This window comes from Protopterus annectens, chromosome 2.part1 (assembly GCF_019279795.1).
Source record: "Protopterus annectens isolate FY-2018-M chromosome 2.part1, PAN1.0, whole genome shotgun sequence".
Classification (NCBI taxonomy): Eukaryota; Metazoa; Chordata; order Ceratodontiformes; family Protopteridae; genus Protopterus; species Protopterus annectens.
Genome location: NC_056729.1, coordinates 1,072,978,681 through 1,072,991,994, shown reverse-complemented (window position 1 = coordinate 1,072,991,994; position 13,314 = coordinate 1,072,978,681).

Genomic DNA, 13,314 nt, shown 5'->3' with positions numbered 1-13,314 from the left:
ACTTATATATAAACCCCCACATGAAGATGCCCCTAGACAAATCAGTTTGTTACCAAACCTGACTTATCTTTTTACAAGGTTCACAATGCTGCAAAGTGTTCCCAACTTCTAAATGTATTAGACATCTTTTAAGGAAGCTGTCTGTCAAACTCACATGTCTTGGAGATATTCTATCATAAGGATGTTGCTAAATGGATCTCTCATTGCCATTGACGGATACTAGTAAAAGTGAGAATTATATGTATATCTGCTTGCATGGAGCTTTAAAATACTGACCCCTTAAAGATGGTGTTATTTTAATAAACAGCATATTTAGAATATTACTTAAATTAATTTTTAACTAAGAATGCAAAGGATGTCTGAGAAATTTCTTTTCCATGGTTATTGGAAGGTAAGATGAAATTAAATGGAATGATGTTATAATGGTTTGGAAAACATTGTAGACCAGCATTAGTGGTTCATTTTATGAGGCCAGCAAAGACTTAGGCTTGCATTGTTATTACTACTCAGAAATATTGCACAGTGCATCAGAAACAGTGCTTGACATACCTGGAACTTGATGGCGCTTGTAATATTCCTTCTGAAAATAAGATCACATTATGAAAGAGCCAACTGCTTCATTTGCACTTGACTTAATAAGAATGTAGGAGGTTACTCTCTGTTTTTCACTAATGTAAGTCTTCATGTTTATCACTACTCCCTTTAGTGGTGGGATATATGTATGAGGAAACCCATACTGTAAAAATACATTCCTTTTTCACACAAGGTTTTATTATATATCTCGGTAATTCCATGCCCTATAGAAAGTGTACTAACTGAACACTAATTACAGGCATTTGCCACCTTCCATCATCAATCATGGTCCTGTTGGTAAGATGCTATTATTAAACTGCTCTTCACTATCAAAACAATTACTTGAATATTCCCGCCAATATGTAGTTATCAAAAGAAGGTTTTAAGTATAGACATGCTAGAATCTACAAAGTTTCATCACATTTGACTCCTGACATGTGTTAAGTACTCATATCGCCTATCTCCTCTCTGGCCCTGTTACTGATATCTGCCATGAGTGCTTAGTACATTGCAGAGGTACATTACCAGTCATCTTTTCTTCCTACAGTATAACAATGTCAGTGTTCAAGGTCTTCTCCAGTAAATTCCTATTCCTGACTAGCTTCTCATAATGTACTGCCTCATTATGGTGGTCACATGTTTTAGCTCATCAAAATGGGCTTCCTAGTGTAATGATTATGCTGATGGAATTCAGCATTCTCCGAATCTCTACTGGAATGCATAATGCTGCCAGCAACATGGCATACAGTGAAAAGTGACTCAAGTATCAATGGAACCACCAAGAGGGAAATGGCGTTCCTAAGAGAAGAGGGGAAGGCCTCCCCCCAAGACCTGCAAGCTGACCCACTCCCTACCACCCAACTCATGAGGATTCTTAGGCAGAAATAAATGCATGATAGGATTCTCACCTACTTCATTTTCACAAAACTTATAGGCCAGTTGGGTAAAGGTAGAGGAGTCATTGGGCAAGGACTTGGGGGGGGACGCACAGAACAAAACACGAAAAAGGATGAATTAAGATGTCACACTCAAGCAATGTCTCTCCCAACCTGGGGTTAATGGGATGTGCATTTTACACTCGTACATGGAACCTGTGAATTATGTAGTCCCATGACTCTACTAATAATACTTTCAGTAGCACAACTTTAATTCTTAATCATGAGCATTACATGATGTCCAAACATGAAATCATTTTCATCAGGCTATAATTAATTCTCCTTGGCTTCGTCATGGCCTAGTACATACAGTAGATGCTTGTCACCTGTTTGCTAGGATGGTGACTGGTGTCACTAACCAGTGTACGACTTTACTGGAAAAGCTCACACAGATTCTGCCACAACTTGCTCTGAGGGAAAGGGTAGTTTGTTTCTGCTTTCTTGTATTTTGTATTGCCTTAGTGCCTTCTTCTGTTTTTTGTGTTGTGATTTACTTTCTTTACACTATGTTTCACTTATAGTCTGCTTTAACTGCATATTTAAACTAAGGAAGACACCACAGCTGTGGCTCCTGTGAGTCACACAGAAATTACATGTTTCCACCCTTCCACCATAGTGTTTTTCAACTCAACTGTCTTTCTAGCTGACTGCCCCTTATGTTAATTTGACCACATATCTCCTACTCTCACCTCTTTCATTGGATATTGTGAGTATGCACAACATTTTCATTTTGTGAAATCACTCCCCTTCAACTATTTGAATTTATTGGCCATCCCACTGTGTTCCATAGAACCAGAATACAAAGTACCCACCCCCTTCTAAACTATCATGCCTCTTTTAAAATTAGTGGCTCTCCACTTAGACATCTAAAGCTTAAGTTACTGCCTCTTTTATATCTAATTGCATAGTATACACTGCAGCTCTTAGGATATTAACACATTTTTTCCATCTTAAATTTAAAATCTGCAATGTCTACTGCAAGACCACCAATTATTGGAAAGCCTACATTCTGCCTCTCAGTAGTAATCTTTGAATTATTGCTTGAGTGTTGCTGCTGCTGAGACAATGAGCATGGGGATATAATTTCCTGGAGACTGCTGATCACCAGAAAGCCTAATAACTGCTTCATAGGTGACAGCTTGGAATTTGTGCTCATATTTAGCTCCTTGTGAGTGTAGGATCAGAGTGCATAGGTTCCTCTTTCTTCTGTTTGTGAACTGAGTGTCTGTGCTTGACCTTTCTGATTGGTCTGGTTGCTATTCAAGCCAGGAAAAGGCTGCAACAAACCTACAGACCCTTACATCATCTGGGTGTGACTATGGATCACCAAACAGGCTGTCTCATCTTGGTATTGGTGCTACTGTTTTGCTTCTGGTGAGACAAGAAGCAAAGGAGCACTGCATCCCAGCAGTGTGAAGCTGTGATGAGACCAGCACTAGTAGTAGTTAGGCAGTAGCCATTCAGATGACTCTCCTCTTTTCATCATTCTTGACCAGCTAATTCTTTCTTTTCAGTAAGTGCTGCTTAATTTGCTTTAAACTTCAGAATATCTGCCTAAACGCTTCATCCATAAATCATGAGGTTTTACTTGTTAATTGCTTCCACTCTAGTATTTGACATTGTCCTGTACACACACCTTGAGCTGACATTTTTCCTGTAAAAACACCATTGAAATTTCACCAATACCTAGTTGCACACAGGACAATTTTTCAGTTGCGAGCATTGCCCCAGACATTAGACAGTTGAATTAAGAATATAAAGTAATCAACAAAAAAAGGTCTGTTGCCATGGATATGAACTTTGCCACTATCTCCATTACCAGCTTGGTTGATATTGCATCCTGAGGCATTGTAGAAATTGCCACATGTTTACTGACAACCAGTTAATTCTCAAACAAACTGGTATGGTATGTGAGAGATGAATTTACACAATGTCACTGTAGGCAAAGCACTCACATAAAATCACTCCTAAAGTCAATAAGGTTGTCAGTAGTATACACACTGCACACATTTTATTTATTTAAAATATGTTTACTGGGAAAGTCCAACTGGGACAGAGCCCATTTTCAGCAGAGGCCCAGGGAGAAACACTCCAGACACACGTCTTTGGAATATGGGAGGAAACCAGAGCAGCCATGGGAAATCTGCATGAACACAGAGAGAACATGCAGACTCCACACAGAAGGCACTCCAGGTGAGAATTGAACTGGAGAACCTCTTGTTGTGAGGTGATAACGCTAACAGCTGGACCACTGTGCCACCATGCCACACAATTCAAAACAGACACATAGACCCACATATGCTGAGGCACTTAAATATAACCTTCCTAAACCCTCAAAGCCTCCCATATGAAGCACACATAACAAACACCCTCAGCAGCCCCAAATGCACTCTTTCAAAACAACACCCACATCAACACATACAGCCACATCTCATGGAGCGTCTACTTCTAAGCCCATAAGGCAAGCTACCACACAATCCAATATTCTGGTTATTGGAGACTCCATTGGGAGGCACACTGATGTACCTTTCACCAGGATGAGTAAGGAGAAAGCTACAATCAGTTGCTTATCAGGGGCCAGGATCCACCACATTATGCTCATAGTCAGGTCATTGGACTACAAGTACCAGTATGACTCAATCATAGTCCATGTGGGTGTAAATGACCTGTACCTCCCCAGACTATATGAACAGAGATATCATGGAGCTCTCAGAGTATGTGTGCCAGGCTGGTATGAGCCTAGCATTGAACATGTTTTACCTTCTCCACAGATGATGCCGCAATACGAATAAAAGATGACTGACTTTAATAACTGGCTGTTTCTGGTGACATTCTAAGGGGGTACAAAATCTGTCAGCATGGAAGGAGATGGTCAACAGACCATGTTGCTTTGCCAGAGCTGGTCTGCACCTCTCTCCTCTAGGCTTTCAAATATTATCTAAAACATTGTCCTCCCCCACAGTGCCTTTTTAGGGAACACCAAAGTGAAAGTACTTCCAACATAGCAAATCAAAACCAAGAAAATCTAAAGGTGTTACTGCTCAATGCTAAGAGTCTAAATAAAAACTCCACTCCCTAGAAGCTCTCTTTATGCTAACAGAATGCTGAAATCTGTGCGGTCACTGTGACATGTTTTAAAGCTGTGCAGAGCACACTGACAGTGCACGGTTATAATATTTTCCACACATTTAGACCAGCTAATACACAGACAGGGACTTAAGGTGGAGGTGTCTTAATTTACATCAAAAACAAATATGCCTCAAGGCTGGTCAAACAGGACAATGGGCTTGAGTTTCACCATGCTCAAATCACCACAGGCATAATCCAATGCCACTTCCTTGCAAGCTATAGGTCCCCCCTTTATGACCTAGGAAACCCATAACATGTATTTAAACGTCCTAGAAAGACTCACAATCCAACCCAATACCATATTCATGGGCAAATTTAATTACCCCACTGTTAACTAGGAATCATATAGGACCCCAAACATGCAGGCACAAAGATTTATGGATTTTGTAAACACAAACTCCCTGGACCAGACTTGTCGATACATCAACCACAGGGTGCAACCATACTGGATCTGGTCCTCAATAATATGGGAGAGTGCTGCACACCCCCTAATGTAATGTATTCTCTGGTAAGGTCAGACCACAATATGGTCTCCTTTGAAGTGAAAATAAAACCTGGACCCCAGCTAATCCTGGAATATTCAGGAACTACTCCAAGGCTAACTTCCTATTATTAAGTGATATCCTGACAAAATTTCAAGCCCCCATAAACCCTGTGAACACTGCTGCCTATACAGAGCTGTTCACAGAAACCCTATAGAAACATGTTAATAGCTGAATAGATGCATCTGTACCCAGCAGGAAGAAACATAGAACTAACTCAAAAAAACAATCCACCCTGGTTGAATCATAACATCAGTAGGCTATATAACAGAAGGAAGACAATCATGGCAAAAATTAGGAGGTGCAGCACCCAGAAGGATCAAGGCACTCTCACCAAACTAAAAAAATAACTCAGAGGACAAATAGAAGTCTAGCAAAGCCAAATTTGAGGTAAATTTGGCCTCCCAGGCCAAGGATAACCACAAGCTATTATTTAGCTATGTATGCAGTCTCAAAGGCAATACACAATTGTATGCAGAGCTCATTGTAAGTGGAACCACCTGTACTGGCCAGAGGATATAGCAAACCTACTGGCTGACAAATCTGACTTTACCCCTCTCCCCCTCAACTGTCGCTCAGGAAATACCATCAGATATAACTCACCCTGTTATCACTAGGGAACAGGTCCTTAATGTGCTCTCTGAGGCAAAGAACACTGTGTCAATGGGCACAGACAGTATCCCAGGATGCCTTCTAAATAGCATGAAACATGACCTAGCAGGCCGTCTGTAATTGCTATTTAACTATAGCCTCCAAACAGGTTTTGTGCCTCATGAATGGAGAACAGCAGCAGTCATCCTTCTGCACAAAGGTGGGCCATCTACAGACCCTGAAAACTACAGACCTATAAGTCTCACTAGTCTCATATGTAAATATATGGAAAGAATTATCATAACAATGGTCAATACTGACATAGGAAACTTCCAGAGACTGGACCCAAGCCAATTTGGCTTCATCAAGGTCAAGTCATGCCTACTCAACCTGGTGGACTTCTTTGAGAAAGTCACCAAAGCAATGGATGAGGGCAAAATGGTTCATACTGCCTATTTTGACTTGGCAAAGGCATTTGACACAAGACCCCACTCAGGCATTGTTGACATAGTTAAGAGATTAGGTACAAACCCTTGTGTCACCTGGTGAATAGCCAGCTGGCTCACAGACAGGACCCAGGAAGTTAGAACTGGGGAGTCCACCTCTACAAAGAGGCCAGTCACAAGCAGAGTCCCTCAGGGATAAGTCCTGGGATCACTCCTTTTTGGCATTTACTTCTCTGAAGTCAAAGCCAGTGTCAGTGCCCTCTGGCTGACTACATCTGCTGATGATTGCAAATTAGGAGCTGTCACTGAATCACCCACCAACACAAATGTTCTCTCGGAAGAGCTGACACAGACAAACAACTGGTGTCAGAGCCATGGAATAAATCTAATTGCCAAAAAATTCATGATAATGCCCTTTGGGAAGTCATCCACCCCTGGTAGCAGCCACACTGATAACATACAACTAAGAGTTGGCCCAGTAGTCAGAGACATAGAGACACACACAGACAGTAATCTAGCCATTGACCATCATGTGGCTTTGGTAGTAAGGAAATCATTCTATATTGTGCAACTTACAAACAAAGGTATCGCATATAGTTCTAAGGAATTAATTGTTCCACTGTATTCGGCATTCATCAGACCTGTCATTGAGTACAGTGCCCCCTTTAGTATGTACCTAACCAGGCATATCCAACAATTGGAATGCCCACAGAGATTCTTCACTAAAGGTATACAGGGCATAAGTGACGTCCTATACAGACCACCTCATGTCTCTATCCCTGTACTCTGTCTCCTACAGGCTGCTGAAGGGAAATCTATGCCCGGCATACAAGGGATTGTCAGACCTCACTCTGATGGACCTCCAGCATATCCGCAAAATAAACAGCAGTAGAATTACAAGTTCTAAAGACTTCCCTTCCCTGTGATATAAATAGAACATGCTAGAGAGACAGGTATTTATCCCAGAGACTATCCCTTCTCTGGAAAAGGCTAACCATCCATGTTCCTTTCTAACCCAATATAAGTGTAACTTGGACAGTTGGATGGGGAGCAGGAAAAGCATCCCTGGGTTGGCACCTATGTCTCTACAGGCTGCCTATAAGTGGTTCATCTACCAGGACACTCCTTGTAAATGTTTTACCTCTCTAGTCCATAGTTAAACTTATAAAGGGTACCATAACTTGTCAGAGATTTGGTATGCATGGCTGGGCTTACAAAGGCCATTGTGGTCATTAGCCTAGTAAACACCATGAACCTATGACAGATACAGATGTACATATATGTATATGTATATATATATATATATATATATATATATATATATATTTATTTATTTATATTTATATCTATGTATAGCTAGATAGATGGCCTGTCGTCTGTTTGTTTCCTTGCCTTCATTTAGCAGGCTTGTAGTGCACTGAATTCTACATTCTTTCTTATATAGCAGTTGAGGAATGTGAGTTTACTCAGGAATCCTGTCTCTGGAGAGCTGAAAGAATCTCCTGGTGGCAGGATATGTATACTGTCCATGACTGCAGTATACATGTATAATAACACTTTTTATTATTTCTCTTCGTGTTTTTTTCTCATCCTTCTACACGACTAGTTGTGGTGCAGGCTGAGGACTGCCATTGGGTACCTGGGCCTGCACAAGCTGACATTTCTGTTGCTTGGTCACCAGGTTTCACTGGGCCTGCCTCTTAGCAGAGAGGTGGAAGTCACCTTGATGTATGTCACTTTCCAGAAGGCAGGTTTGTTAGTGTTTTGCTAGCCTCTGTGGGCACCTATTGGGCAAGTGGAGGCACTTCTTAGGAAAATAGTACCGAGGGGTCTGCCATGGTCAGTAATTGTCAGATGCCAATGCTGGTTGCATCTAAGGTGGATTGGCAGGCAGATACCTACATTGGTACCATGCAGTGCTTCTGCATAGCCTCAAGAAATCACATTAGTGCTCTTGTCATTTTGGTTATATGATTAATATTAGCTCAGCCCCTTCACTACAGAGCAGTAACATGATGGCTGCCAGTAAGGTAGATGCACTAATTTACTATGCAGCCCCTTTCTTTGTGTAGTGTTGATATGCTAGTCCTTATATATAGCTGAGAAGCAATGGGTAATGGGACACTATAGAATCCTTAGTATTTAATACTATACAGCCACAAAGCAAGTTTATCTGAATACACCAATATTATTGCATGCATTGTGTCTAAAAATAATATTTTGCGTTTTTTTAAATGTTGTGACAAATGGCATTTGCTTTGTTATAATTCATTACACATCAGCGCCATTCCCTTTAAAGGTAGATTTTCTGAAAACTTCACTAGAAAATGGTAGCTATAGTGCTAACTAGAGATGGAGAAGTATTAGTCAAAAGGACTTTTAAATTTGGGCACAAAAGTTTTGAGAATGGTCATGGCTGAAGGAGTTAAATAACATATGCAGCGACTCTATACAGTGAAATAAGTAATAGTGCTATTTATACCTTTAGGAATGATGAGCTGGAGTTCCCTGTTCTCCTGTGGTTATGCCAATGCAGTGATGGAGGTCAGCAAGACAGAAGCATGGGAGGTAGGAGAATATATATCCTCAATTCAAACTGGTCTTTTACATCTCCTAATACCATGCCACAAATAATTCACACAAGATCCTTCCTTTGTCATTTACAATAAACACTAAACACTGAGCTGATAGCACCAAACTGGAGCATAATTCTCAGTGACAATAACCCAATAGCATCATTGAACAACTACTAAAAATCGTGCAGTCCATTCAAAGTCAATTATTTCCCAAGAAGAAAATGTTTGTAAAGGGCAAATGCTGCCCATGGATCACTCCAAATATCAGAAAACTTTTTAAAATGATGCCTAGAGGCTCTGGAAGACAGACATATCCAGTATGGCAAATATGTCAACATATCACAAACTTAAGCAAAATGCCTGCATTGTCACTAACTCAGCAAAGGTATCCTCATTCAGATACCCCCATAACATTTTTGATGAACACTTAAATCAATGAGTTATGGCCTGCAACACTGCTCAGATGTCAATTCAGTCCTTAGCAATGATCTAATTAACACCATTGAGTCTCTTTTATGCAATGCTTGCACTCCCCATCATGTACATAACACACCAACTACTAATATCTAAAAATAAATTGTCATATTTTCCACCTGCAAATTCCTACCATTACACTTTAAAGTTGTTTCCTCTAAATAAGTGTTAAACTTGAAATAATGGATATAAATAAGTCATTAAACATTAAAACATTCAACTGTACACCGTAAATTTCTCCAAATGATATTATTTGATTTGATTTTACATTTGTTGACTGGGCTGGTCCAACTGGATATATGTTCATTTTCAGTGGAGGCCCGGGAAGAAAAGCTCCACATACAGAAGAATATTTACAAAGACACTGGTACATTACAAAGTTTTGTCAATCATTACATTTCATTGGATTTAGCTTATTAATAAGAAAAAAAAAATCATAGTGCGTAACAGCTACTGATATTCATACAAAATATGTACAATGACACTATTAAACTGTAAAGTCACACAAAAGTCACACAAACATTCTAGTGTGTAACAGCTATGGATATTCAAACAAAATATATACAATGACACTATTAAATTGTAAAGTCACATACACATTATTGTCAATAGTAGAGAAACAAGCTTATACAGGTAAGAAGATTAGTGTCTAGGGACAGGTTAAGTAGTTAGTCTGGGTTAACACAGGGGCATAACCAATGTGATTTAAGGTAGGGTTTTAGTTTGCTTTTAAATAGGTTAGCTGAGGTTATCTATCTATCTATCTATCTATCTATCTATCTATCTATCTATCTATCTATCTATCTGTCTGACTATCTATCTGTCTATCTATCTATCTATCTATCTAGCTATCTATCTATCTATCTGTCTATCTGTCTATCTATAGGTTCATAGGTTAGTTCATAGGTTAGTACTAAGCTAAGTGCCCTTGCAAGCCATTTTAAGCCTAGCCAATTATCCCTTGTGCGACTCTAACCCTGCACCTCTGTCTGTCTACCTATCTATCTATCTATCTATCTATCTATCTATCTATCTATCTATCTATATCTGTCTATCTATCTATCTATCTATCTATCTATCTATCTATCTATCTATCTATCTATCTAAATTGGTAGCCACTTTAGAGCACTGATCCAAATGGACCGATTTCAGTCTCAGCCCAGACAAATATAAATGGCAATAGACAAGCAAGTTATTAAGAACTATTATGAATGCAAACAAAATGTTGTGTGAAGATAGCGATGCATTAATAACAGGAATAATAATAAAGTGCACAGTATAAGGGACAATAGGAAGGGATGATTAGATTAAGGGAGAAAGAGAAAGAAGAGAGTGAAACAGTGAAGATATAGAGCACAAATTGTAAAATACAGCAGAAGTATGGTAAGGGCACATAGAAATTAACTATATACAATATATACAATGTAGGAGAGAGATGTCACGTAGTGTAGGGAAATAATGTGAGGAAGACAAAGGTGCCTGACTGGTGAAGGGGAGGATGGGGGAGTAGCCATAAGTCCACAGAGAAAGCATTTGCAAACTGACTCAGACTTGAGATGATCTTTAAGCTGAGCATGGAATGAGGTGTTTGTGTTTAGATCTTTAAGATTAGTAGAGGGAATCCCAGAGTTTGGAGTCTCAGATAGAGAGGACATGGTTAATGCAATGAAGTCTTGTTCTGCGACATTGAAGAAATGGACCAGAGTGGTCAAGACTTGTTAGATTGTAACTGGGGGGGAAGATGTGAGGCAAGTGAAGGCCAGGAATTTTCTTTGTGGAGCTTGTAGAGTTGGGATCCTAGAAGCAGATTGGCGCATTGTTGGACAGGTAGTCATCTGGCTTTATTAAATGTGATACAACAATGTTCATTTCTAGGGGAGAGGGTTATGAAACAATAGATATAACTGCTTATAGTTTGGATGGTGGAGGAGTTGTTCCTGGATGCTGCTCTCACTGCCCACCAGTAGCACACACACTACATCACAGATATACAAATCAATTCCTACCCTTATCCACAGATAATACAATCTCCCTTTCTAGACCACAACTCACCAAGGTAATAAATAAAACATCATTCTTAAAGCTAGCACCCATATCATAGAAATCCTTACCACAAGATATATCGGTATTACAGGAGTTTAGTTCATTCACCAAAGAGAACTTCTTTCTGTTAAGAAAGAATACAAATCTCATTGTTGTAGCAATGCATAAAATATCAAGAAGCTAGCTGAAATTGGCACAGACTTTCTTGCCTCTGCATCTATAGACTAAGTGGTGGACATATATGTGCGATACATATATAGATATACTAGGGATGTATATATGTCACACAATAACTGCAGAAGCTTGATACAATACTGAATGCTAAGTGTCTTTACTTTCTAGATGTGAGCAGTATGTTTCTTGACCCTGGAAATCACTTAAAACAAGTCACCCATGATAGGTTCATAAGGATATACTAGGCTAAAGACCACTGGGGCCTTTATAAAGCCTAATTATGCATCTCAAATGTTCCATGCACATTTTTAAGCCTTAGAGGTTATTTTAAGAGGTATATGTAAGCTATGGTAAGATTTACAGACTGAGTCTGTCCATTAGAGACATAGGTGCTAGACATGGAGTGAATCTTTGATTTCCCATCCACTAGCTCAGGTTTTGCTTGAATAGGGTTAGGGAAAAACTCTTCTTCTCATGGATGGGAAGCCTGTTCCACAGGAAGGGAATTCTCTGAGACACATAACTATCCCTGCAACATGTCCTATTTATGTCACAAGCAAGGTTCAATTCCCTAGATTGAGTAGTTCTGATGCTATTGGTTTTGCCGATATGTAAAAAGTCCATCAGAGTGGGATACAAGGCTGCTTTGTATGCCAGGCACAGATCACCTCTCAACAGTCTGTAAGAAACTGAGTATAGAGATTGGACTTTGAAGCAATCTGCATAGACCATGCTGTTTACACCTTGCATTCTTTTTTGTGAGAAACCTCTGTTGATATTCCAGTTGTTGCATGTGTCTGGTCAGGTGCAAACTGAAGGAAGTGTTGTACTGAATGATGGGTCAGATTAGGACCAAAGAAAGAGGAATGATGACCTCCTTAGACCTAGATGCCATGCCCTAGCTTATAAGTTGAGCAACATAGAATTATTTCCTTACTGACTTAGGCATATGTTGGTCAAAAGCCATGTTACTATCCACATATGTCTCCAAATCCATGACTACTGGGTCCACTCTTAGGGATGTGTTGTCAACAATGTTTTTTCTTAGGATGGCAGCCTTCCCAAAGGAAACTATTATGCATTTTGGCACAAAATGTTAAGCTGTGGCTTTGGCACCAGTCATTTGTCTGTGTTATTCCTTTTTGTAGGATGTTAGGTTCTTGCAATGATTCTATTATTGCTCCCAGTTTGCAGTGATCTACACACTGGATCAGCCAGAGGCCTTTGCCATTGGATTTGACTCCTAGGAAGTAAATACCAAAAAGAGCAAGCCCAACACAAAACCCTGAGGGACTCAATTAGTGACAGGCTTCTTTCCTAACTTCCTGGGTCCTATCTGAAAGCTAGCTGGCTATCCAGTGAGTAACATAAGGGCTAAAGCCTAATTCCATGAGTTTATTTAATATGTCCAAATGGGATATTTTAAACCTTGCCTTAGCCAGGTGAAGGTAGGCAGTATGGATCTTTTGTACTCATCCATTGCCTTGATGACCTTTTAAAAAAAAAAAAGTCCACCATGTTGAGTAGGCATGATCTGCCTTTGATGAAGCCAAACTGGGGTGGATCCAGTGTGTGAAGGTTTCCTATTCCATTAGTAATCATGTGCATTATAATTCTTTCCATGACTTTACGTATGAAACTGCTCAGACTTATGGGGCTGTAATTACCAAGGTCCATTGTTTGACTGCCCTTCTGCTGAGGGATGACCCCTGCAGTCCTCCGGTCACATGGCACAAAGCCTGTCTGGAGGCTGTAGTTAAATAGTGACTCCAGAGGTCCATACAGGTCATACTTCAGGCTATTTGAAGGCATCCTAGGATATTATTGAGGT